We start from the raw sequence: 25,309 nt of genomic DNA on the forward strand, positions 1-25,309 counted from the left end.
GTAGGCTTGAAACGTAAAAGACTTTCCCTTTTTTCCAGAGCGTTAGACTAATACATCGGCTTGTTGTTCCTACATCTGTCTTCGTCTTTTCTTTTCTGTAAATTTGAACTACACACACACACACACACACATACACACACACACACACACACACACACACACACACACACACACACACAAACACACACACACACACAAACACACACACACACACACACACACACACACACCCATATACATATACTTACACATACGTATAAATGCATACACTTATGCATACATAAAAATATATACCCTTTTCATGCATGCATAGAAACGTACATACTATATTCAGGGGTTGGACAAAATAATGGAAACATCTAGCATCGTAGAATCATAATTTTGAAATATCTATAAAACCATCAAAAGCTTGTTTATTTTTATGGTTTTTGATTTATCATTAGTGTTGCTTAATATGTTTTGCTAAAATCGCTGCTTCTTTTCAAGTATCACCAGAAAAAGGTAATCAAAATTCATTAAAATGACAGATCTATTGGACTTTCAAAGAGGTAACATTTTTGGTGCTCGTATGACAGGCGCTAGCGTTACGGAAACAACCGAAATGTTTGGTGTATCAAGAAGTACTTTCTCGAAAGTAATGACAGCCTTTGAGAAAGGGGGAAAAACCTCCTCGTCGAAACAAAACTCCAGCAGAAAACCAAGACCTTCTGATAGGGACCGTCGGGCTCTTACGGGAATTGTTTGAAAGGATCCCAAAAGTACAGATCCCAAAATTACTGCAGAGCTTAATGACCACCTCGAGAACGCAGTTTCCAAAAATCTGTTCGCCGGGAGCTGCACAAAGCTGGATTTCACGGGAGGGCTGCAATCAGAAAACCACTACTTTCAAAAACAAACGTTGCAAAGCGTTTAGAGTGGAGTAAAAACCTACAGAATTGGTCCCAAGAGCAGTGGAAGAATGTTATTTTCTCGGACGACTCATCCTTTACCTTATTTCCGACCACAGGCCGAGTATACGTGTGGAGACTCAGACTGCCTTCTTCCAACTGTTAAACATGGAGAAGGATCTGTGATGATCTGGAAATCTGCCAGCCCAATGGTTTCCCTTCAACGCAGAATTAATAGTCAAGACTATTTAAGCATTTTATCTGACCAAATTCATCCTATGGTTGCGGAACTGCTTCAGGAGGGAAACGCAATCTTTCAGGATGATAATGCACAATTCACACAGCTAAAGTTGTTACTGAATTGCACGAAGAACATTCTAGTGAAGTTGAACATTTTATCTGGCCAACACAATCTTCAGATCTCAATATTATTGAACATTTATGGTACATTTTAGAAAAACAAGTAAGGAGTCAATATCCTTCACCACCATCACTACAAGAACTGGAGACTGTTTTAGCTGAAGAATGGACAAAATAATTCCTTTGGAAACAATTCAAACTTTGTACAAGTCCGTGTCTCATAGAATTCAAACTGTAATTACTGCCAAAGCGGTCCTTCCCTATATTAAAATGAATTTGTTTGTTTGAAATTTTAAGGTGTTTCCGTTATTTTATCCAACCCCTATATATTACTGTTTTCAGTTTGTATGTTATCATATGTGGATTACCACAATGCTTCGATGAATGAAAGTTCAGCAAGACACACCTTTGGCTGCATGACACTTGGTTTACTGATAAACCTGCACGATGATTATTATCATAACATTGGGTATGGTTTCTGTAGAGCAAATCTCACTTCTCATCTTTCAAATTTGTATTTGGCAGGTGCAACTAGTGTCACGAGCCCAGTACTTATCAGGATGCAAGGTTTGTATGGAGTTACATTTTTGTAGATGACTAGCTAAAGAAATGAAGGGTTTTAACTGCCCTGGCTCTGAAAAGGTGTCTGTGAGTGACGTTCCGGAGGCAATTCCGTGACCGGCTAATTAAGCCATAGCCGACTATTTCGACTATTTCGGGTCATAGTAGACTTAGGAATAATAGCCGGTAAGAGGTAGTTCCGTTCTCCTCAAACCATTGAACTCCTGAACCAAGGTCTCAATACCGGATGCAGTAAAAACTCATACTTAGGAGAAATATAGCGATATGTAACTTTAATTCTCAGTCTGATGAAATACTAATATTTATCTACATGTATAACTATGTAACTCCTATCGGCAATGCAACATATGTAATAGAGATTAAATAACAACAATTTATTTTCAGTTTTCTGTTTTAACATGCAATTACTCTGCAATAAATATTTTCCACCATTAACCAGTTTTTTTCAGTATTTTCAACGCTCACATTAATCATAATATCTACAAATATTCTTTGGAGAACTGGAATATGCACATGTACTTCATGAAGTCGAAGCTTGGATTATAACCCTATCTACATACTATGTATATGTCATTATACACACACACACACACACACATACACACACACACACACACACACACACACACACACATATATATACGTAGATATAATAAAAGGGAGAAGAATTTCGATTATCCCCACGTGAATTTTCCACCGGGTCATCGTCATTATCTTCCTTTCAGTCAACCTCTTTCTTCTGGCTATTTCACTTTGTTGAACCATTAATCTCTACACATTTTTCTTTTTATCACTCTCCATTTTTTTCATTCTCACTCCTTTTTCCCCCTCTTAATCCTTTCTGTCGAAGGGCGTAGGATCGAAACATAAAATACTTCTCCATTCTTTCTGAGCGTTACACTAATACACCTGCTTGTTGTTCCTACACCTGTATTCGTCTTTTGTATCTGTAGTGAAATATTTCAACGGCTAAAAGGAAAATTCAGTTCAATTATTGCGGTGAAAATTTTCTGTTATGGTAAAAAGGTGTAAAAGCATCATATCTGTCCAGTGTCGACGCTTGTCAGGATTCCCAGGCATCGATGTTTCTAGCTCCTTAGTCGTTGTCAAAAGGAAATATCTAATACAGTCAACTCTGGACAAACTTTATCAATGCTATATCTTTGATAAGGTCGCTAACTTATGTAAGTGTATATGTGTGTGGAGGTGGATGTATGTATGTATATATATTTTATGTATAAATATATGTGAATCTATGTACATACATGCATGTTTGTATGTATGCATGTGCGCATATATATACATGTGTCTGTACAGTTGTAGATGTTTGAGTATGGATGAGTATATGTTTACCTAGTCTGATCAATAAGTATCCGGCCTGTTGCTATAGTAACGAAGCTAAAGCACGGAAAGTCAAACCGCTTGACACAGATTGACATTAAACCCTGTTGGGCATGCATACTAAGTTTTAACGTTCTAGCTATCTTCTGCTGTTTACAGCAATGTTTTGAAGGAAGGTGTGTGACGTCTGATCGTCATATTGACCATGAAAGTGAAAGCTGAGCGGAGAATCTGCATCAAATTTTGCCAAAAGCTTGGCGATATCTGCTCAGTGGTCTACGCAAACTTTTCAAAAAGTTTTCATCATTCTCGACACTATCAAGGAGATCTTGTGCAGCTGAAACCTGAGTGTCAATTTGGTCGGCTGAAAGCACTTTTGGCATAGACTTGGCAGACATGCGTCTCATACCTAAATCTTCAGCGATAATGGACTGACCTGAACCTTAACTAATCTGCACATCCTCTGATAATTCACAGATGGTGATTCAACAATTTCTCCTCACAGTTGTATGTACATTTGCGATGTTTTTCTGAATTGTGCTGATTGCGGGTCTCTCAAAATTTTCGTCAATATCGACATTTTTTGGCCATCTTGGAAACATCTGAACTACTCGTACACTTTTGTGCGGCTTACACACTCCTCTCTATATACTTTCTGCAACTCTTCGTATGTCTCTGAGCACGTATCACCATGACAACCTTCTCTGTCATAGTTAATGCGACGATCACACGCTACACACCTTCCTTCTAAGCACTGCTATAAACAACAAAAGTGAGCTAAAACGTTAAAACTTAGTGCGCATGCACAGCAGAATTCAAGGTCAATGTTTGTCAAGCGGCTTGACTGATCGTGTTTTAGCTTTGTTACTATGGCAATAGTCCGGATAAGATATCTATGCACATGCATGTATATATCTATGTGTGTGTGTATGTGTATATGTGTGTATATATATATATTAATATATATATGCATATGCATATATATGCATGTGTGTACATACATGCATATATATTTATATATCTCTCTGTGTGTATGTATTTTACATCTGTCTCTAACACACACACTCTCTCTATAGGTGAAATAATATTTACTTTACTTTTGTTTCTCTTATCTAACTATATGACTCCTGATTAATATCCAGTAAAATGTATGTGTACATAGATCTAATGAAAGATTTTATTATTTTAATTCTCTGCCTGATGGATTACTATTGGAAAATTTAGTATGTTTTTCCACATGTGTATATGGGCTTAACTCCTATTGGTAAAGATAAGTATGTAATATGAAATAAAGAATACAAAATTATCCAGTTCTCTCTTTTAACATGTAAGTTCTCTGCAGTAAATACTTTCCAGTATTTAACAATATTCTCCGGTATTTTCACCTTTCATTCAAATCATAACACCACCGGATATACTTTGGAGACATGGAATACACAGATGGGCTTCATGAGGACACAACGTGCATTATAACCCTATCTATCTATCTATCTATCTATCTATCTATCTATCTATCTATCTATCTATCTATCTATCTATCTATCTGTCTGTCTGTCTGTCTGTCTAGATACACGTATATCAATATGAATGTATGTATGTATGTATGTATGTATGTATGTATGTATGTATGAATGTATGTATGTATGTATATATAACAACCACCTGTGTACATAAACATTTGTTTTTTTGGAAGCGTCGAATATGTATCGCACAATACAGACAAGAAAGTAATATTCCGAACTCAGTATCGTCGTTAAAACAGCAGAAAAATTGAATTGGTTATTGTTACCCTTACACGGCGAAAAAGTTGTCAACAAACATCCATGGCAGTCGAAAGACGTAAAGGGTGCCATCGTGACGATAGGCATACCTTGGATCTTTTTACATCTGAAAGAGCAGACAATTTTCTTGTACTGATCCCATGAGATTTAGACGGTAAGACTGAGGATCAGCGACAAAACCAAAGAAGAAGAGAAAATTCATCTCATTACAGTACGATCTCGAAAGTAGAGAAAGGTAAAGTAGACCTCGGAGACATTTCAACTCAGACGGGAAAGAGCAAATATACCGTAAATCAATCGATTCAGGGCACACGCATACGTACATACTCGCACACAGCCTCGCGCGCACATGTATATATGTTGATAACCTATATATATATGATGTTTTGTTGAGTAACTTTTTCAGTTTCCATCTACCAAATCCACTCACTATAAATGAAGACAGCTGCTCATGGTCCACGTATTAGGATTGAAACCGGAAGCATGTGGTTGAGAGACCATAACTGTATCTATATACACAAGCATACATATATACGCGCGCACACACACACACACATACACACACATGCACACACATATATACTTACATATATACATACATATATACACATACATATGTATATATGTATATGTATGTATATATATGCGTGTGTGTATATTTGTGTGTGCGTGTTTGGTTGGAGGTGGTTAGGGGGTGTGTGGGAGGGGCTACCAGAAGAATGGGAGCAAGCTGGAACATATAAGGATCTAGGCAATGAATTAAAAACCAGCATATTTTCTTCGAAAGATCACGCTGGGCCAGCAAGAACCAGCTTTAGACATATATGTATATAATAAATACATTGGTATATTCTTTTCTACTCTAGGCACAAGGCCCGAAATTTTGGGGAAGGGGCTAGTCGATTAGATCGACCCCAGTATGCAACTGGTACTTAATTTATCGACCCCGAAATGCAAAGTCGACCTCGGCGGAATTTGAACTCAGAACATAAAGACAGACGAAATACCGCTAAGCATTTCGCCCGGCGTGCTAGCGTTTCTGTCACCTCGCCGCCTTAAAATACATTGCTATATTAGAATGAGAATGAATCTAGCGGAGGAAAGGAGCAAGCTTACTGTTGAAAGTTTTGAAAGTCCGTCAGTGAGTGACTGGCACGACTGACTGAAGAATGTTTTCAATGATGATAATGATAGCCCAAAACTAAAAATAAAATAACAACCCTAGTAAGAAGCATTAACTCTCACGCTGCCCTTCAATATATTTAAGCTCTCAACTTCTATAACTGTACATACATGTTTTAAAGTCTGTTGTGTTCCCTCTCGCGGACCCTCTTTCTCTCTCTCTCTCTCTCTCTCTCTCTCTCTCTCTCTCTCTCTCTCTCTCCCCCTCTCTCTTTTATTTATTTGTATATTTTTCCAACCACCGAGTCACAGGCGTCAGGTGTCCGGCCGTCGGCGACTAAACCGGCAACTCCACAGAGCTTACTTTGTGAGGTGGGTGCTTTTCTTGCTATTTGGTCACCTTGCAAGATTAAATATATGACCTGTTAAAGGGAGAATGAACTCTGAATGGTCAATGGCCATCCAAATAAGAACTCTCGTTATTAGCAGTGCTACCTATTAAACACTCACTCGCTTAAGACAACAGCAATAATAAAAACCCCTGCTGCCTTGCGGTAATACCCACATAAAGTTAAGGTTTCGGGGGTAAACCCCGAGGATAAATCCGGAACCGGAGTCCCTAAGGCAGTTCAAAGCTGTAGACAACCTCGTACGAAGTCGTATCGGCCCCCGCCCTTCCCTTGGATAACACTGGTAGTGATGGAGAGGGGAGACGTGCTGCATGGGCAACTGCCGATTTCCCATGAAAAACTGCTCAGGCCTGTGGCCCGGGCAGGACACTCCAACGCCGTCTAACCACGGCGGCAAAAACGGAAAGCAGCAGTCTACCGGATTTAAGCCTGCACATAATTGGTGTAAGAGTAAGGTGCCAAAGGCTGCTTTCGACGGAGAGAGGCCATTGTGCCTCACTGGACAGCTACCGTCCGCCTCAAGCTTGGCAGCCCCCAGCCAGTTAGGTGCTGTCTCATCACAGCTCACCTGCTTCACTGGCTGTGTGGGACATAGAGAAACTAATATCCTGAATCGTGGTCAGTAAACACTGCACCAAGAAAAACAAACAGACAAGCAAACAAACAACCGCAAGAAATCAACATTCAGACTCAGATGTTGGAACATAAGGACCATGACAACTGGTCTGCCAGAGGATCTTCAAAAGGTCAGTGATACACACAAGACAGCAGTGATCAACAACCAACTGCTACGATTCCGAGTGGACATTGCAATACTCCAGGAAACGGGGCTCCCGGATTTAGGGACCTTCGTGAAAGAGAGTATACTTTTTTTCAAGCAACAGAAAGGCGTAGAGAAAGCCAGAGAGCATGCTGTCGGCTTTGCTTGTGAGGATCTCTCTGCTGAAGTTGGTAGAACACAGTAGCGACGGTTCGGAGCGGATTGCACACTTCTGATGGACCTTTCAATCTTATCAGTGTTTATGCCCCAAACCTCTATTCCACACAAGACGCCCCGGATATGTTCTGCGATCAGGAAAATACAGACCATCCCAAATGGAAAGCAACTAGTGATACTTGGAGACTTCAACGCCAGAGTGGGAGCTGATCATGACTTCTGGCCAGGGTGTCTTGGTCACTACGGAGTTGGCAACATGAATGAAAATAGGCAACGGTTGCTTGAACTCTGTATGCTCCATAGACCATGTGTCACCAACACCTTCTTCCAGTCGTAAGCTCAACACAGGGTCTTCTGGCGTCACCCTCGCTCAGGGCGCTGGCACCAGATAGATCTGATCATCACAAGACGCACCCTCTTGAGGAATGTGCTTTTGATTTGGTCTTTTCAGAGTGCTGATTGTGATACAGACCACTCCCTGGTTTGCAGCAATCTCAAACTCCAACCAAAAACAATGCACTGCACCAAGCCTCCCATCAATGCTACTGCAACCCAGCTGCCAGCTATGATCGATGCATTCTTCAAATCCAGTACAGATTCTTAATGGTACAAAACGTTGCTTACTTTTTACTCGACCTCATAAATACATATACACTTATAAGCATATATATATATATATATATATATATATATATATATATACATATGCAGACACATACTTACACGCATATATACACAGCACTTCTCAATTTCATTGTTCGGGTCCTGTACCTTTGCATGATACTTGGGCAATTGTCTTCTACTATAGCCTCGAGTCGACCGAAACATGTCAGTGGATTTGATAGACGGAAACAGAAACGCCATCGTATATGTATGTACGTACATGTATATATTTATGCGTGTGTACATTTGTGCTTGTGTTTGTTCATCCCCCAACTTGACAACCGGTGTTAATTTGCTTACGTCCAGGGACTCGTAGGTTCGGCAGAAACAGTCTAATAAAATAAGTACGAAACTTAAAAATAAGCATTAGGGTCGAATTGTTGACTAAAACATTCAGGTCAGTGCTGAACATTGCCGCAGTCCAATGCCTAAAACAAGTAAACGATGCAGTGAACTCTTGGCTTCATGGGAGCCGTTATTCCGACACTCAACTAAGAGTCTGCTGCATCCTATGGCAGAAACCGCTTTAAGCTGATGAAATTCATAACATAACCATTGTTTTTCCTGTGCCATCTTTTTTTCTCATTACCACTCTATACTCATCAAACACTTTGTTCTGAAACATACGTATATAGAGTTCTACACCAGGTCTGGCAATGCCTAAGTGAAATATTGAACACACACACACACACACACACACACACACACACACACACACACACACACACACACACACACACACACACACACACACACATGTATAAAGTACATTTTGGTGTCAGCAATTAAAGTGCATTTGACCACACACATACAAACAAGTACACGAATATACACATATGCAAGCACATACAAGTATATGAGTATGTCTCTTTTTTGCATACACACGTACTTCACTGCATATATCATATCACATACTATAAATGTGTTTATTTTGTTTCTAATAACCTACTTACACATTCCCCATATATATATATATATATATATATATATATATATATATATATATATATATATATATATATACTATACACCACGAGCAGACTGCAGCATATAATAGTGATCGTTGGTGAATTGTTTCTCAAGAGTAATGGATAGGCTCATAAAGGGACTATAATTCTGTATTAAATAAAACAAGCAATTATTATCATAATTTTGATGATGATGATGATGATGATGATGATGTTAATTATCATTATCATTATCGTTACTATTATTATCGTTATTATTATTATTATCATCATCATCATCATCATCATCATCATCATCATCATCATCATCATCATCATCATCATTACCATGATTATTATTATTATTATTATTATTATTATTATTATTATTATTATTATTATTATTATTATTATTATAGTTTCGGTAAAGTGGAATACAATTTCTTGAGTGGTTGTTTGCGATTGTAATGGTCTAATACAGATTTGTATATCCCTGTAGTACTTCAATGCGATTTGATTATTCCTCCCACCATAAATACTACATCATGGATCAGGTGTATCATTGAACGAGTGCAAGATTCATGTTTTACGGAGGTGGAAATCACCAATTCACACACTGTTCACATATAGACATTCAACGCATCAACAAAACTTTTTGCCGGCTAATTTTCGATATAGTGAATGCATTTTTCTGTATTTCAATGTAAAAGGAGCTTCATATTAAACCAGTTAATATGCAGCTTCCTCTACTTTATCGCAGTATCATATCAAAAGTGTGACTGTTTAGTGAGAAGTTTGCTTCCGAAATACATAGTTCTGGGTTCAATCCCACTTCATGGTATCTTGGACAAGAGTTTTCTACAATAGTCTGGGTTTACCAAATCTATGTGAGTCGATTTGGTAGAAGGAAACTGAAAGAAGCCCATCGTGTATACATACATAATGCACACACACACACACACACACGATCTAAATAATCTAAATAATAAGACAAAGAAATCTTTTTACACATTTTTAATGATTCGTTACAATTGTTTCTGTACCAACTCTTCTTGCAACACTAGTTTACGCAAAAATTCGAAGTGAAATTTTCGCCACATCCACAGGACAGCTTTACCGTCGTGAAACGGGGATTTTCTTTACTTGAAGAATTTCAGTATTAGTCTGGAATCCGACAGTGTTGATAGCTCAGAACTCGAGTTGAGTGCTTCTCAGGAAATACTCTACCTTTTTACCCTCCACGGAACTAGCACACACACACACACACACACACACACACACACACACACACACACACACACACACACACACACATATACATTTGTGTGTGTGTGTGTGTGTGTGTGTGTGTGTGTGTGTGTGTGTGTGTGATAGGTCATTCTTTTACCGAACATTGTTACAATAGACGGTCTTTTATATCATTTGTATCAATTATTCCTAATATATGCTCCTTAGTACCAGTATTTTCATCTTAAGGGATTTTGTCCAAGAAGTTACAGTTAAATCTGCCGAAAATCAATCTTCGTGATACAAACCCTCAGCCAAATTTCAGGTAATTTCTGAAAAGTAGCTTATAAGTAGCCTTGTTTCAGGCCGAGTGTTACTATCCCATTGTATATATTTTGCAGGATTATTTTTACCATAAAATAAATACATATTTAGAACATCTCTGAGGTTTGACAATGTTTGAAGTGGTTGTACCACTTATTGATCTGAGCTTTGCCCATGTCATTATCGCCAAAGGCCTGCTGAAAGTGGATGGTTTGAGTCTGAATATTACAAAGCCTTTGGCAAAACTTGATGCAATATTTCTGCTTCGGTGGAAACGAAAATCCGACGAGTGCGCACTACACGCGTGTACTCCGAGCATAACAGACGAGAACTGATTCGGTCTACCAGCGCAAATATTTTCGCGCATGCACAAGAAAGGTACCATCACCTTCCACCCAAAGGATTTTGCCCTCGTGGCATTAGTTTTGGTGAAAAAATTATGAAGTCGGATACTTTTTGAACGCACCTCGTATTTTGTTAGACGTTGAAGAGGGAGCCCTTGTTTGTTCACCTCTCGATGTTTCCATTATTCGGACATAAGTTAGCCTTAATTCTGTCCTTAGGGTTAGTTTTCCATTTTATATTATTTCTAACAGACAACGTATTTACTTATTCCACCCATTATTTATTCATTGATAGAAACATCCCTAGCTATTCTTTTTATCAGTTTTCCAGCACTAAATATCGTTTCATTATCACGCTGAAAATTAATTAATGTTTCTTCAATACAACACCAGCCAGTAGATTTCTTTTTATCATGCGTTATCACATTATCCAATTCCCGTCTTTTCGATGACACACCCTTCTCTGTATAGTTTTATACACTCTTCTTTGTATAGACTCATACACAGATGAGATGCTTTAGATTTGATTTATTGTTTGCAGTATTCTTTAATTAAATATTTTCAAAAGGTCATGTCTCTTTATGGTCTACAGAGATATGCTTCATGAATATAAGCAACTCTTGAGACGTTATTTAATTTCGTCTGCCATTTTATGTTTACCGTTTGAAATACTTATTTAATTCATTTCACACTTACCGTTAAAAAATCATTTTCTAACAAATTACCGTTTGTCCCTCCTTTAGCACTTTTCTAAACAACTTTTCTCGGAAATGTTTCTCGCAGAGAATATACTTCATGAAATTATCTCTGCTTGAAAATCCAGTATTGACTATCTTGTGAAATTCTCTCATTTATGCTTTTCGTTTAATATCTACACGAAAAAAAGAAAAAAAGAAAAAAAGAAGCAGAACGATGGACATAGTCGAGACTGCGACGGGCTAAATGTTTGGTAGTATTTTTTGGTGGTGACAGTTAATTTTCTGTTTAACTTTTGTTCATCAAGGTTTGATAGAAAAAGTTAAGTATTCCTGTTTGGATAAATACTGTTGGTTATTACGTTCATCCGTCAAAAGAAATTGAAATTGTACCCTGTCAGAATTTTCGAACCACGAGTCTTCACGCCCATTTTCGGTAGATACGAGGTGTAAGCATCTCCAAGTCAATAAGAACAAGGAGTGGAGTTGTGTCGTTTTGGGAAGGTTTGGATATCAGGAAACGGACAAACGTCTTGGGACCAGAAAGTAAGTTGGTTGTAGTAAACGGAGCAGCCATGAGGGCTTTACACTCAGATTAGTAACTGTTTGTGACCCTACAGGAGCGAGGCAGCCATATTTTCCTGGCGTCCAGAGAATTTCCAGAGAAATACTAGTGGGTTTGGAACAGTATCTTGGATGTACGCTTGCATTGTGTGAGGCTAATTAAAAGAAGAGGGGATGCGAAAGCCTCACAAACCTGCTCAGACATTTCCAGTTGTCTGACTGAAACTACTCGGGTGTTATTCTTTACTAAATGTTTTTTCCGTTTTATAATTTTAGAGTGGATTTCAGGATTGATTTCTTTCGCCAAAATTGTCAAACCGATTCCGTGATGAGGGAGACAATTTGGACAGCATAAATTGTTTTTATAGCGTATAAAAATTTTGCTCTTGTTCATTTTCTGTCTCTGTGTAATTACTTTTTTGATTGAGCGTTCTGTTCAAGTGTTATTGCCGATATTTTTGGAGTGTTAACATATTTCGTTTGTAAAGTTTCGGCAAATGCAGTTACCATTGTAGCTGATACAATGATAACTATAAATGTTCATTATACTTCCATTAAGACCTCTTTTATATTGGAAATGTGAAAATCACAGATACTTGTTTTTTCTCCATAACTTAAGGAAGACAGAATGTTAGTTACCAGCGTATGTGGAGTGAACAAACAACTTGCAATAACATTAACATGAGAAATAATTTCAAATATCATTTTTATAACTTTAGTTGTCCTTTTTATTGTGAGGACAACATAAGCGAGAACTAAAAGACCAAGAAGTAACCTATCTCGGCAGCATCACTTATGAGTGTGGGGTTCAGATGGAAACTGAAGGGGTTGGTAGATATTTCTGAAAAAGCGAATGAGACTCGAAAATCAGCGGTCTGTGCCGATGTAGCTTATGGCGATGTGTGTTAGAGTGAGATCATCAATGACATTACTACACCTAGGAACACTATTAGAATTTTTTACCGCAGAGGCTGCTGAGAGGAAGGCAGTAAAAGCCATTTATGGGCTTTTTGTCAAGAAATTCTAAAAAATAAAAGTAAACAGGAACATTTTATAATGCTTGACGGTCTTAAAGTGACACTGAACAACGATGGAGTTATTGAAAAATTCCCCATCATTATTGCTAGGAGTCTCAAGCAAGAGTCCTAAGAACTCCCTTTTCTAACCTCAATCAGCGGAAATAATGAGAACCACTCACGGCAACAGCAACAAAAGCGAGGACTAAAGGACCAGGAAGTAGCCTTTCCCATTAGTACCACTTATGAGCTTGGGGATTAGATGCAAACTGAAGGAGTTGGGTCGATATTTTTGAAAAAGCGAATGGGTCTCAAAGAAAAAAATATTGAAAATGTAATAAAACAACGCGAAGAGCGTTGCACTTCCGGCGAAGAAAAGATGCTGCACACTGATGAAAAATTTATCTCCTATGAAGGGAAGCCTATATTCCGTGAAGAGGAACTCGGTTTCCCTCTGACTGAAATGAATTTCGCAAAGTTAACAATTAGAGACCTATACGATAAACACTGGTACTGTTGAATCTGTGTGGGATTTGGAAGGAAAAGGAATCATATTTCAAACGGCATAAAACACACAGAATATTAGTACAAATGTCGGACAGACATTATAAAGTGTTCAGTGTCAACGATCGTAAGACTTCACTAATAGATGATTCTGGAATCTTCAGGTATGAAAAATGTATCAAAGAAATATAGTGGATACTTAATCAGGAAGGTGAAGTGCCTTATTCAACAGAAGGAAACCTTTAAATTTTATAGATGTCTTGTAGTTATTACCTGTTTTATTACCATTATTAGCTGAGATACCCGGCCTTGCTCGGGATTTAAATGACAATTTTTTTTTTGTTTTACTTGTTTCAGTCATGTGACTGCGGCCATACTGGAGCGCAGCCTTTAATCGCAAAAACCGACCACAGGATTTATTCGTTGTAAGATTAGTACTTATTCTATCAGTGTATTTTGCCGAATCTCTAAGTTATATGAGCGTAAACACTGCGATATCGGTTGTCAAGCAATGATGGGGGTACAGACACACACACACACACACGCGCGCGCACACACACACACACATACACACACACACAAATATACATATATATAGGACAGTCTTTCAGTTTCTGTGTACGAAATCCACTATAATATATATATACATACATGCACACACACACACACACACACACACACACACACACACACACACACACACACACAAACACACATATATATATATATATATGTATATGTGTGTGTGTGTGTGTGTGTTTGTGTGTGTGTGTATCTATATATATACACACATATAGATACATACATGTTGTTGGCACTCCGTCGCTTACGACGTCGAGGGTTCCAGTTGATCCGATCAACGGAACAGCCTGCTCGTGAAATTAACGTGCAAGTGGCTGAGCACTCCACAGACACGTGTACCCTTAACGTAGTTCTCGGGGATATTCAGCGTGACACAGTGTGACAAGGCTGACCCTTTGAATTACAGGCACAACAGAAACAGGAAGAAAGAGTGTGAGAAAGTTGTGGTGAAAGAGTACAGCAGTGTTCGCCACCATCCCCTGCCGGAGCCTCGTGGAGCTTTAGATGTTTTCGCTGAATAAACACTCACAACGCCCGGTCTGGGAATCGAAACCGCGATCCTATAACCGCGAGGCCGCTGCCCTAACCACTGGGCCATTGCGCCTCCACTTATACATACATAGTGAAGTATATTTGCCACTTAAATGTGGCTAACCCTTAAGGGTAGATGCTACTGTAGCTTGTAGCCCCAGGCGGACACCTCCTCCAACTGGCTATTAACACACTTTCTGTGCCCTATTAGTATTTGCAAAGGGAAGCCATCCTTCCCATCCTCAACCTGATGTGATATACACAGACCCGTGACAATCACCGGTTGTCGATGTGAAGTGGTTCCCAATGCAAATATATATATCCACTGATCTCGAAAAAGTGTAAACAAGCAGAGATTTATTATACATACATACATACATATATATATATATTTATATATGTATACATACATACATATATACATCTGTATATACCTCTCTCTCTCTCTCTCTCTCTCTCTCTCTCTCTCTCTCTCTATATATATATATATATATATATATATATATATATATATATATATATATATATACATATATATGTGTGTATATATATATATATGTGTGTGTGTATGTGTCTTTGTGTATATATATATATATATATACATGAGCTCAAATTCGGCAACTGGCCCTGATGGTTTCCCACCTGTCCTCTTAAAGTCGTGTAAACAAGAATTAGCAGGACCACTCCGGATACTCTTCCAGAGTTTCCTTGCAAGTGGTAAACTTCCCAAAAAGCTGAAGGAAGGCACCATATGTCCTATCCATAAAGGTGGAAGCAGAGCAGAGGCTGGGAACTACAGGTCCAGCTCTCTGACTTCACATATTAGCAAAGTCATGGAACGAATTGTCAGAAGGCGATTGATTGCGTTCCTAGAAGAAAATGACTTGCTGAATGAGACCCAGCATGGTATCGTCGAGGTAGAAGCTGCCTCACGCAGCTCTTGCAGCATTATGACTGGGTCCTGAAGCAGCTACTTGACCATTCAAATATTGATGTGATATATCTCGACTTTGCAAAAGCCTTTGACAAAGTTGATCATGGCTTGATGTCACAAGCTGCGAATCCTTGGCATAGCTGGTAAATTAGGAGAATGGCTGCATGACTTCCTGTATGGTAGAAGTCAGACAGTTTCAGCCAATGGAGAACTATCTAGGGAAACGCAAATATTGAGCGGTGTTCCGCAAGGAACTGTCCTGGGGCCACTACTGTTTATAGTGGCCCTTCTGGACATGCCCACGGTCACTCGGAGAGCCACTGTCACTAGCTACGCTGATGACACAAAACCGTCTCAGGCAATAAAGAATCCTGATGATATTATAAGCCTGCAGAATGACCTAAATGCAATATACAAGTGGGCAGAGCAAAGTAATATGCAGTTCAATGCATGACCGCAGTTCAATGCATGACCACAGCCACTTGGCTTGAAACCCATAAATAAATAAACAGATAAATAAATATATAGGACATACTTCGTTCAATTTCCATCAACCAAATCTACTGACATGGCTTTGGAGACGGCCCAAGTATATAGTAGAAGACACTTGTCGAAGGACTGAACCCGGAACTATGTAGTTGGCAAGCAGGGCTTAGCACACAGCCTCGCCTGAGCCTATATATATATATATATATATATATATATATATATATATATATATATATATATATATATATATATATATATATATATATATTGCCGACAGACTTTTCTGCTCTGTAAGGGATATTATCCCATGTATACTGTTCTATCAGTATTTACGCGTTGAAAAAATATATCTTTCTACTTGTACTACAATATATTTCAGCGCTTCAAAAACAAACTTAAGTTTGTTTACATATGACGTAATATATATATACATATATACATATATATATATATATATATATATATATATATATATATATATATATATATATATATATATATATATATATATATATATATATATATATATATATATACATACATAGATATACATATACACATATATATACAAACATATATATATATATATATACAAATATATGTATATGCATACACACACACACACACACACACACACACACACACACACACACACACACACACACATATATATATATAAAAACGCAACAGGATATCCAGAAGTGATGCAGTACGACCGTTTCAAGCGGTTCCATTTAATTCAACAATGCAATTATTACATCAATTTAAATGCAGAGCTCTCTTCAGATGCATAAATAAATAAATAGAATTAATTTAGTAAGTTGGACACATTTATATAATATTACGTAAGTCCTCTAAGAGTGTAAGAAGACAAAGTCAATGCTGTTTTCACGGATTTTGTCATCTTACCCTCTTAGAGGATTTAAGTAAAATTATACAAATGTGACCGTCTGACTAAATTAATTTTATTTATTTATACAGCTGAGGATAGCTCTGCATTTAAACTATTGTAATTATTGCATTGTTCAATCAAATGGAGCCACGTGAAACGATTGTACTGCATCACCTCTGTATAACCTGTTGCATATTTTGATTTTATTCACCTTATTTTGAAGTTGTACGGATAATACCGCAGTAATGTTTGGTGCCTCAACTTAAGTACCTAATTCATCTGAATCTCAATTATTTTGCTTATACACACACACACACACACACACACACACACACACACACACACACACACACACACACACACACACACACACACACACACACACATATATATATATACACACACATATATATATATATATATATATATATATATATATACACACATATATATACATATACACATATATATATGCATATATATAGTTATGTGGAGAATGGAGAAACAAACACAAGAAGAAGCAATTCGGTTGGGCTAGTTAGCCATTGTTTTAATTATGTGGAGATTATATGAGTCATTTACGCACGTTTCAATTTGCCAAATGGTTTGGCAGATCTCTTCAGAATGTTGAGGAGTATGTTAAGAGCTCATGGTGTGAGAGATTTATTTTAGGTTAGTGTTTGGCTTTATGTATGATTCATAGAGTCCTGTGGCTAGGTTGCAATTGGCATCTAAGTAGTTTATGGAGGTGTGTTCATTTTCTATAGAAATGGCTAGTCCAAATCTTTTGAAGAATTTATGTAAGTTTTTCTTAATGAGTTCTAGTTTCCTATTCGAGGGATTTTTAACTACGAATAACGCACCCAATTATAGGGAATCTAAACGCTAGAAACACATACACTATTAACACACCAAACACTGCTGCAAACCACACTAACGATATGAAAGACACAGATAAACATAACACATGTAATAGAAATACAAAAGGTCCCAAAGCCAAACCACATAACACCAACAATACCAACAACAGTGTAAACACCAATACCAACAATATTAATAGGACGATTAAGGCTAATAACAAGACGAAGCAGAAATACAATAGCAACCTGAACAAAACCAATATTAAGCAATACAAAGATAAGTTTAGTATGAATAACAGCTAGACCCAGCAGACTAAAATAAACCATATATCGGGCCCACAAATACCTAACAATACTAACACGGAAAAACCCGATAAGATACATATCAAAAATAAACCTAATTATAGAAATAAATTAGATAGCCGTAAAAAAAAATTCACTAGCCTTCCCAGTGATGATGGCAGGTTTTATACCAGACATGACCGTAATAGCAATAAGAACAATAAAGATATGATCTGGCTAATCATTCCCTACAACATGAATCTCAAATCTAACATAGTCCGCTCACTAATGAACATAATAGATAAACATCTCAATGTAAACAATAAATACGCAGAAATATTTAAGAACAAAATAAGAATAGGCCACAGCCTGACATGCAACTTAGCTACCATAATAGCATCTATTAATAATAATAAATTAGACGCATTCTATACAGCTAGAAACACCACGAACAACCAAACCAACAACCCTCCAACTAATAGAACTAACTCCAATCCTAATCCAACACCCCTTACTAGGAGAGACGCACACCAAAAAAAACAAAAAAACAATAGGGCCATACAACAACACACAGGCATAGACACCCCTTACAACCTATGTAGCTGTAGAGATAGGAATAAATATAATTTCTCCAATAGATGTAAAACCGAAAATATAGTTTACCAATGCGACGTACACACAAACAGCCATATTAGATCTTACATTGGAAAGACGAAAAACCAAATACGCCTCAGATATAATGAGCACCTATCTAGCTTTAGAAATAGAAATAAGGCAAATTCAACAGGACTTAGTAGGTATATCTGGGAACTAAACGACAGTAAGATAGAATATAAACTAAAGTGGCACATACTAAAAGTAGCTAATTCCTATAACCTGTGACCTCTGTCTAACTGAACGCCTCAAAATCCTAACGGTTAGGAATGACCTTTTAAACAGGAGATATGAATGTAGTCAAATTTGTCTTCACGCTAATAAATACTCATTTTCTAAGTATAATTAAATATGTAATACATTCCACTTCCTAAGTATAATTAAATATGTAAAAAAGATTTTTCCTTTTCTAAGTATAATTGATTATAATTAAATAGTAAAAAGACCAGAGTTAGCCCCCTTTTCATCTAAATTTAAGGTTGCTCCCCTTTACTAACACCGCCGGTGCTAAAAATATACGACACATACCTCAATTCTAACAACATCACGTGGATATGCATCTGATTAAAACCAGAATTATGAGCTTAAATAGCACCCATCCGACATCCCCCTCCAGGAAGACCAACACAACTTCAACTAAAACGTAAGGCTTTCTTTACCTAAAACTATTATTATACCACCATATGCATTAATATATCCACTAATTGTTCCTCCTACATCTCTCACACCATGAACTCTTAACATACTCCTCAACATTCTGAAGAGATCTGCCAAACCATTTGGCAAATTGAAACGTGCGTAAATGACTCATTATATAATCTCCACATAATTAAAACAATGGCTAACTAGCCCAACTGAATTGCTTCTTCTTGTGTTTGTTTCTCCATGCTCCACATAACTATAATTATAAACTGCGGTTTAAACAATAAATTACCTGCCTCTGGATACCCTCTAACGAAGACGGTACCCACACAAGTAATTCCCAGGAGTGCCTCCGGATTTAAACATCCCCTGGTTGCTTGGATACTTCAGACGACCCCTGAAAAATTGAAGCAATCCTATCATTTACCTATATACAAATATATATACATTTATGTATATATATACATACATATACACACATATATATGTATATATACTCACACACACACACACACACACACACATATATATATATATATAGGAGCACTCTGTCGGTTACAACGACGCGGGTCCCACCTAATACGATCAACGGAACAGCTTGCTCGTGAAATTAACGTAGAAGTGGCTGGGCTCTCCACAGTCACGTGTACCCTTAACGTAGTTTTCAGGGAGAATCAACGTGACACAGAATGTGACAAGGCTGGCCCTATGAAATACAGGTACTGCTCATTTTTGCCAACAGTGTTTACTGGAGCAGCGTGAAATAAAGTGTCTTGCTGAAGGTCATAACGCGTCGCCAGTAATTCAACTCAGGACCTTGCGACCGTGAGATGAATACCCTAACCACGAAACCAGGCGCATTCACAATAACATCTCTATTAATACTTTCACTATTATATGGTTTCAATGTCAATTACTTTCATTATGTATCTATATATATTAGTTTCATTGCTATTACTTTCAATATGTATTTACGTACATGTTTGTATATGTATGTATGTATGTATGTATGTATGTATGTAAGTATGTGTATATATTTATATCTTTGTATATATATATATATATATATATATATATATATATATATATATATATATATATATATATATATATATATATATATGTGTGAATAAAAATAAATACAAAAAAAGGGTTTTGTATGATCGTGTATAAAGGAATATATTATTTTATTTAAAAGAGTTCCAACTCTGTTTTTTATGTTTTATTTATATTCTTGTAAAATTAATGTGGGGTATAGAATATGGAATATATAATATATAATATGAAAATAAATGGTAAAATGAAATGAAGTATTGAATGTCTTATTGAATATATGAAATATTGAGTATTCAATATAAAGAATTAAATATATAAAGGCTAATACGTATTTTCATGCCTAATGGCATTCATCAAGGCCTCATCTGACAGACTGTAACTCTTACTTTCTTCATATTTATATTATCTATATTCTTATTTACATTTGAAAATCACATGTACTTTGTTTTCTATGGATGAATGAGCTACTCGTCGTCGGTCACCGGAGTGATATTTTATCACTTTATAGAGTGTCTGAGTGTCAGTTTGGTGTCTGGAATAAGATAGCTTACCTCATGGGTAGGTAGAAGCTCTGTAACCTTGGTTAGTAACATATCTAGTAGGAGGAAATCTCCGAAATAAAACCTGGGGCCTTAGAAGTTCCTGGTTTTGTCAATTTTGATGTCATACCGGCGAAAGTCTTCTTGGGGCAATAGGTGGGGGTAATGCAGTGTAATCTACACCCACTGAAAACTATGTATCTGCACAGGTACTTCCTGTACACCAAATCTTAGTAAAATCATTTAATTGGTCGGTTGGCAGAAACCTAAAAATGCACTTGTAACTTATTCTAAAATGTCTCAAACAATTTCAGTAAATGGCAAAATAGGCTTGGGAACGTCAGGGGAACAGGTCTGGCTCGGCAAGTGTCCCAGTGTATCACAGGCTGGGCCCGGTCGTCATCCTGTCACTGTAGTCAAACAATCTTCAAGAAGAAGTAAAAATAAACATCCTTTGAATTTTGGCTGTTTGAATGTGCGCACACTTCTTGATGATAATTTCAACAAGAGGCCAGAATGGCGTACTGCACTTGTTGCTTGTGAGCTTAAAAAATATTCCCTTGATATAGTTGCACTCTCTGAATCTCGTCTCCCTGATGAGGGTCAAGTAAATGAACCTACTTATGGATATACTATCTTTTGGGGAGAACTACCTAAGGGTCACCGTAGAGAATCTGGTGTTGGGTTTGCTCTCAAGAATTCATTCGTATCCTCCATTGCAGAGCTTCCAAGTGGTATATCTGAATGGATCATGTCATACTATATTAAACTGACAAAAGGTAGGTTTCTTACCGTTGTCAGTATTTATGCACCAACAATGTCCCATTCTGATGAAATTGTAGGACAGTTTTATCTAGCAAAATTATTGAGGAAAGTACCAATTTCTGACAAGCTGGTCATATTGGGAGATTTCAATGCAAGAGTTGGAAAGGACTACATTTCATGGCCTGTTTTAGGTCAACACGGGATTGGAAAATGTAATAAAAATGGAGTAGCTCTTTTGACATTTTGTACTGAGAATAGTCTGGTTGTCACCAACATTCTGTTTAAGCCGAAAAATAAACATAAAACCACCTGGATGCACCCAAGATCTAAGCACTGGCATCTCATAGATTATATTCTGATCAAAAAACGTGATATGAAAGACGTTTTTAGATTTCGAGCCATGAGGTGGGCAGAGAGCTGGACTGACCATCATCCAGTGCGTGGAAAAATAGAGTTTTCGATAATGCCCAAAAATCAACAATTTGGTCCTAAGGTACCCAAAAAGTTAAATGTTGTAAGCTTTAAATTATCAAGCAACTTGCAAAGATTCCACGATGCTATAGAAAGTATCAATCTCGACCCAAACAATCTATGGGAAGATTTCAAAACAAAGGTATTTCAGGCTGCAAGTTCATCAGTGGGATTTAAATCACATAAGTCCAGTGACTGGTTTTCAGATAGATCAGAAGAAATTCATGATCTCCTTTTAGAAAAACAAAACTTAGGCAATACACCTCTCTCTCAGTCCTTGAACCCGAACTCAAACAAAGCTTACAGAAAGCTGAAACGAAAAGTGCAGACTGCTCTGAGGAAAATTAAACAGGAATGGTGGAATGATAGAGCAAAAGGGGCACAAGAAGCACCTGAAATGATGCCAAGGGTTTGTGCTCTTATGTTAAGGAGGTATATGGCCCAAATCTTTTTCAATAGCTCCAGTGAGAACAACAAATGCACGTTTGATTCTGACTGACACTGATTCTATTCATAAGCGATGGGTAGAACATTTTTCTGCACTTTTGAATAGACCATCATCCGCTGACATGAGGACGATAGAAGAAATCGAACAACTTCCAGTTATAGGAGAGCTGGCATTTGAACCAACTATAAATGACATCTATTTAGCTGTGAATTAGCTGAATAACAATAAGTCTCCAAGGTCTGATGGAATCTGTGCAGAAGTCTTGAAATATGGAGGTGACAAAATGTTTGAACTTTTAAATATATTAATTTGTCACTGTTAGAGAACTGACGGAGTGCCTCAAGACTGGATTCATGACATTTTAGTCTCCATGTATAAATCGGAGCCAAAGGATCTGTGTGGTAATTTTCGTGGGATTTCGCTTTTGTCTGTAGTTGGAAAGGTACATGCCCGCATTTTGTTAGAACGTTTAAATACCTTTATAGTTCCAAATATAGAGTCTGAATCCCAGTGTGGTTTTCGTTCCTCCAGGGACACAGCTGATTGTATCTTTACTGTCAGACAATTACAAGAAAAGTACATTTAACAGAATCTTGCTCTATACCATTGCTTTGTTGATTTGAACAAAGTATTCGATACTGTTAATCGAAATGCACTGTGGCTAATTCTAACGAAAATAGGTTGCCCAGAAAAATTTGTAAACGTGATGAGGGCTTTGCATCAAAATATGAAAGCTAGAGTTAACTTTGGTGGTAGGTTCTCTGAATCTTTTGCCGTGGAAAATGGAGTAAAGCAAGGAGACCTTGACGCACCCACCCTCTTTGCAATATACTTTGTTGTTATGCTGTCACATGCTTTGAGGAAGGTATTTATGTAAAATATCGAACAACAAGGAATGTTTTTAATCTGACCAGACTGAAATTCAAAACGAAGGTCTTTACTTCACTCATTAGGGAACTCTTATATGCTGACGATTGCGATCTAGTCAGTCATTCTGAAACAGGTCTGTAATCTCTTCTATCTGCATTTGACTCAGCTTCTGATGGTTTGGCTTGACCATCAACTTGAAAAAAAAAAAGCAGTTATAATGCATCAACCTGCGTATGGTACTGTTTGTAACCCCACTAAAATTTTTGTTATGGGTATGTTACTTGCGGTTGTCGATTCGTTCATCTACCTTGGAAGCTCTGTTCAAAATGATGGAAATCTTGATACAGAAATACAGCTGTGAATTCAAAGGGCTGCAAAAGCATTTGGTGGATTGGAATCACGTGTTTGGTGTCAGCGACATATAAGTAAGAATACGAAGCTGGCTCTTTACAAATCATTTGTCTCATCATCTCTGTTGTATTCCTGTGAAATGGACGTTTTATGAAAGTCATTTTAAATTGTTAGAACAATTCCACCAAAAATGCCTTCATCGCATTTTAAAAATTAAATGGACTTTTTTTTTTACTCCAAACACGGATGTCCTTCCATCTGCAGACATCACCTCAATTAAAGCTATGATTTTGAGGAACCAAATGAGATAGTCTGGCCATATTGTTTGAATGGCAGATGAACGCATGTCAAAACAGTTGTTTTATGGTGAGCTCGCAGACAGGAAGCGCTATTGGCGTAAAGCTAAAAAAAAAAAAAAGGTTTAAGGACGGCATAAGGACTGCTATGAAGTCACTTGGAATGGATCCCTTATTTCGGATCGAGTTGGATGGCGAACAACAGTGTGGAGTGGAGTGAAAGCATTTGAAGATGCCAGGATAACGCAGGTAAACTCAAAAGAGATCTAAGGAAGAATGTAACGGTCGAGAAGGTGAATGACGATGACCTTTTTCTTGTGTGCACAGTCTGTGACAGACCATGCCTTTTCTTTAATGGGCTCAAATCTCATCTGCGAACCCATGGAAAACGAACCTCCACCAACTATTTTGCCTATATGTCTGTGCACACCTTTGAATGCTGTGTATGCCAGAAGGTTTGCAAATCCGACGGAGACCTCAAAAGACATTTTAAGATCCACAAAGATGAGAACTTGTCTGCAGCTCTTGGTTGTCCAAATCTGATGTGCAATCTCTGTGGGTGTCTTTTCAGAATATTGTTGCCATGATGGTGCTAAGGTGTAGGTACAGGAGGTGATCAAACTTCGCAGAAGGAGTAGAAAACTACCATATATACATATATATATACATACATATGTATACATACATACATACATATACTTATATATATATATATATATATATATATATATATATACATACACACACATATATACACACACACATATATATATATATACACATATATACATACGTATATATATATATATATATATATATATATATATATATACACAAAGATCTAATTATATACATATACATACATGTATATAGATACATATTGAAAGTAATAGAAATAAAACTAATATATATAGATACATAATGAAAGTAAATGCAATTGAAA

Source organism: Octopus bimaculoides, chromosome 13 (genome assembly GCF_046866305.1).
Source record: "Octopus bimaculoides isolate indiv1 chromosome 13, ASM4686630v1, whole genome shotgun sequence".
Classification (NCBI taxonomy): Eukaryota; Metazoa; Mollusca; class Cephalopoda; order Octopoda; family Octopodidae; genus Octopus; species Octopus bimaculoides.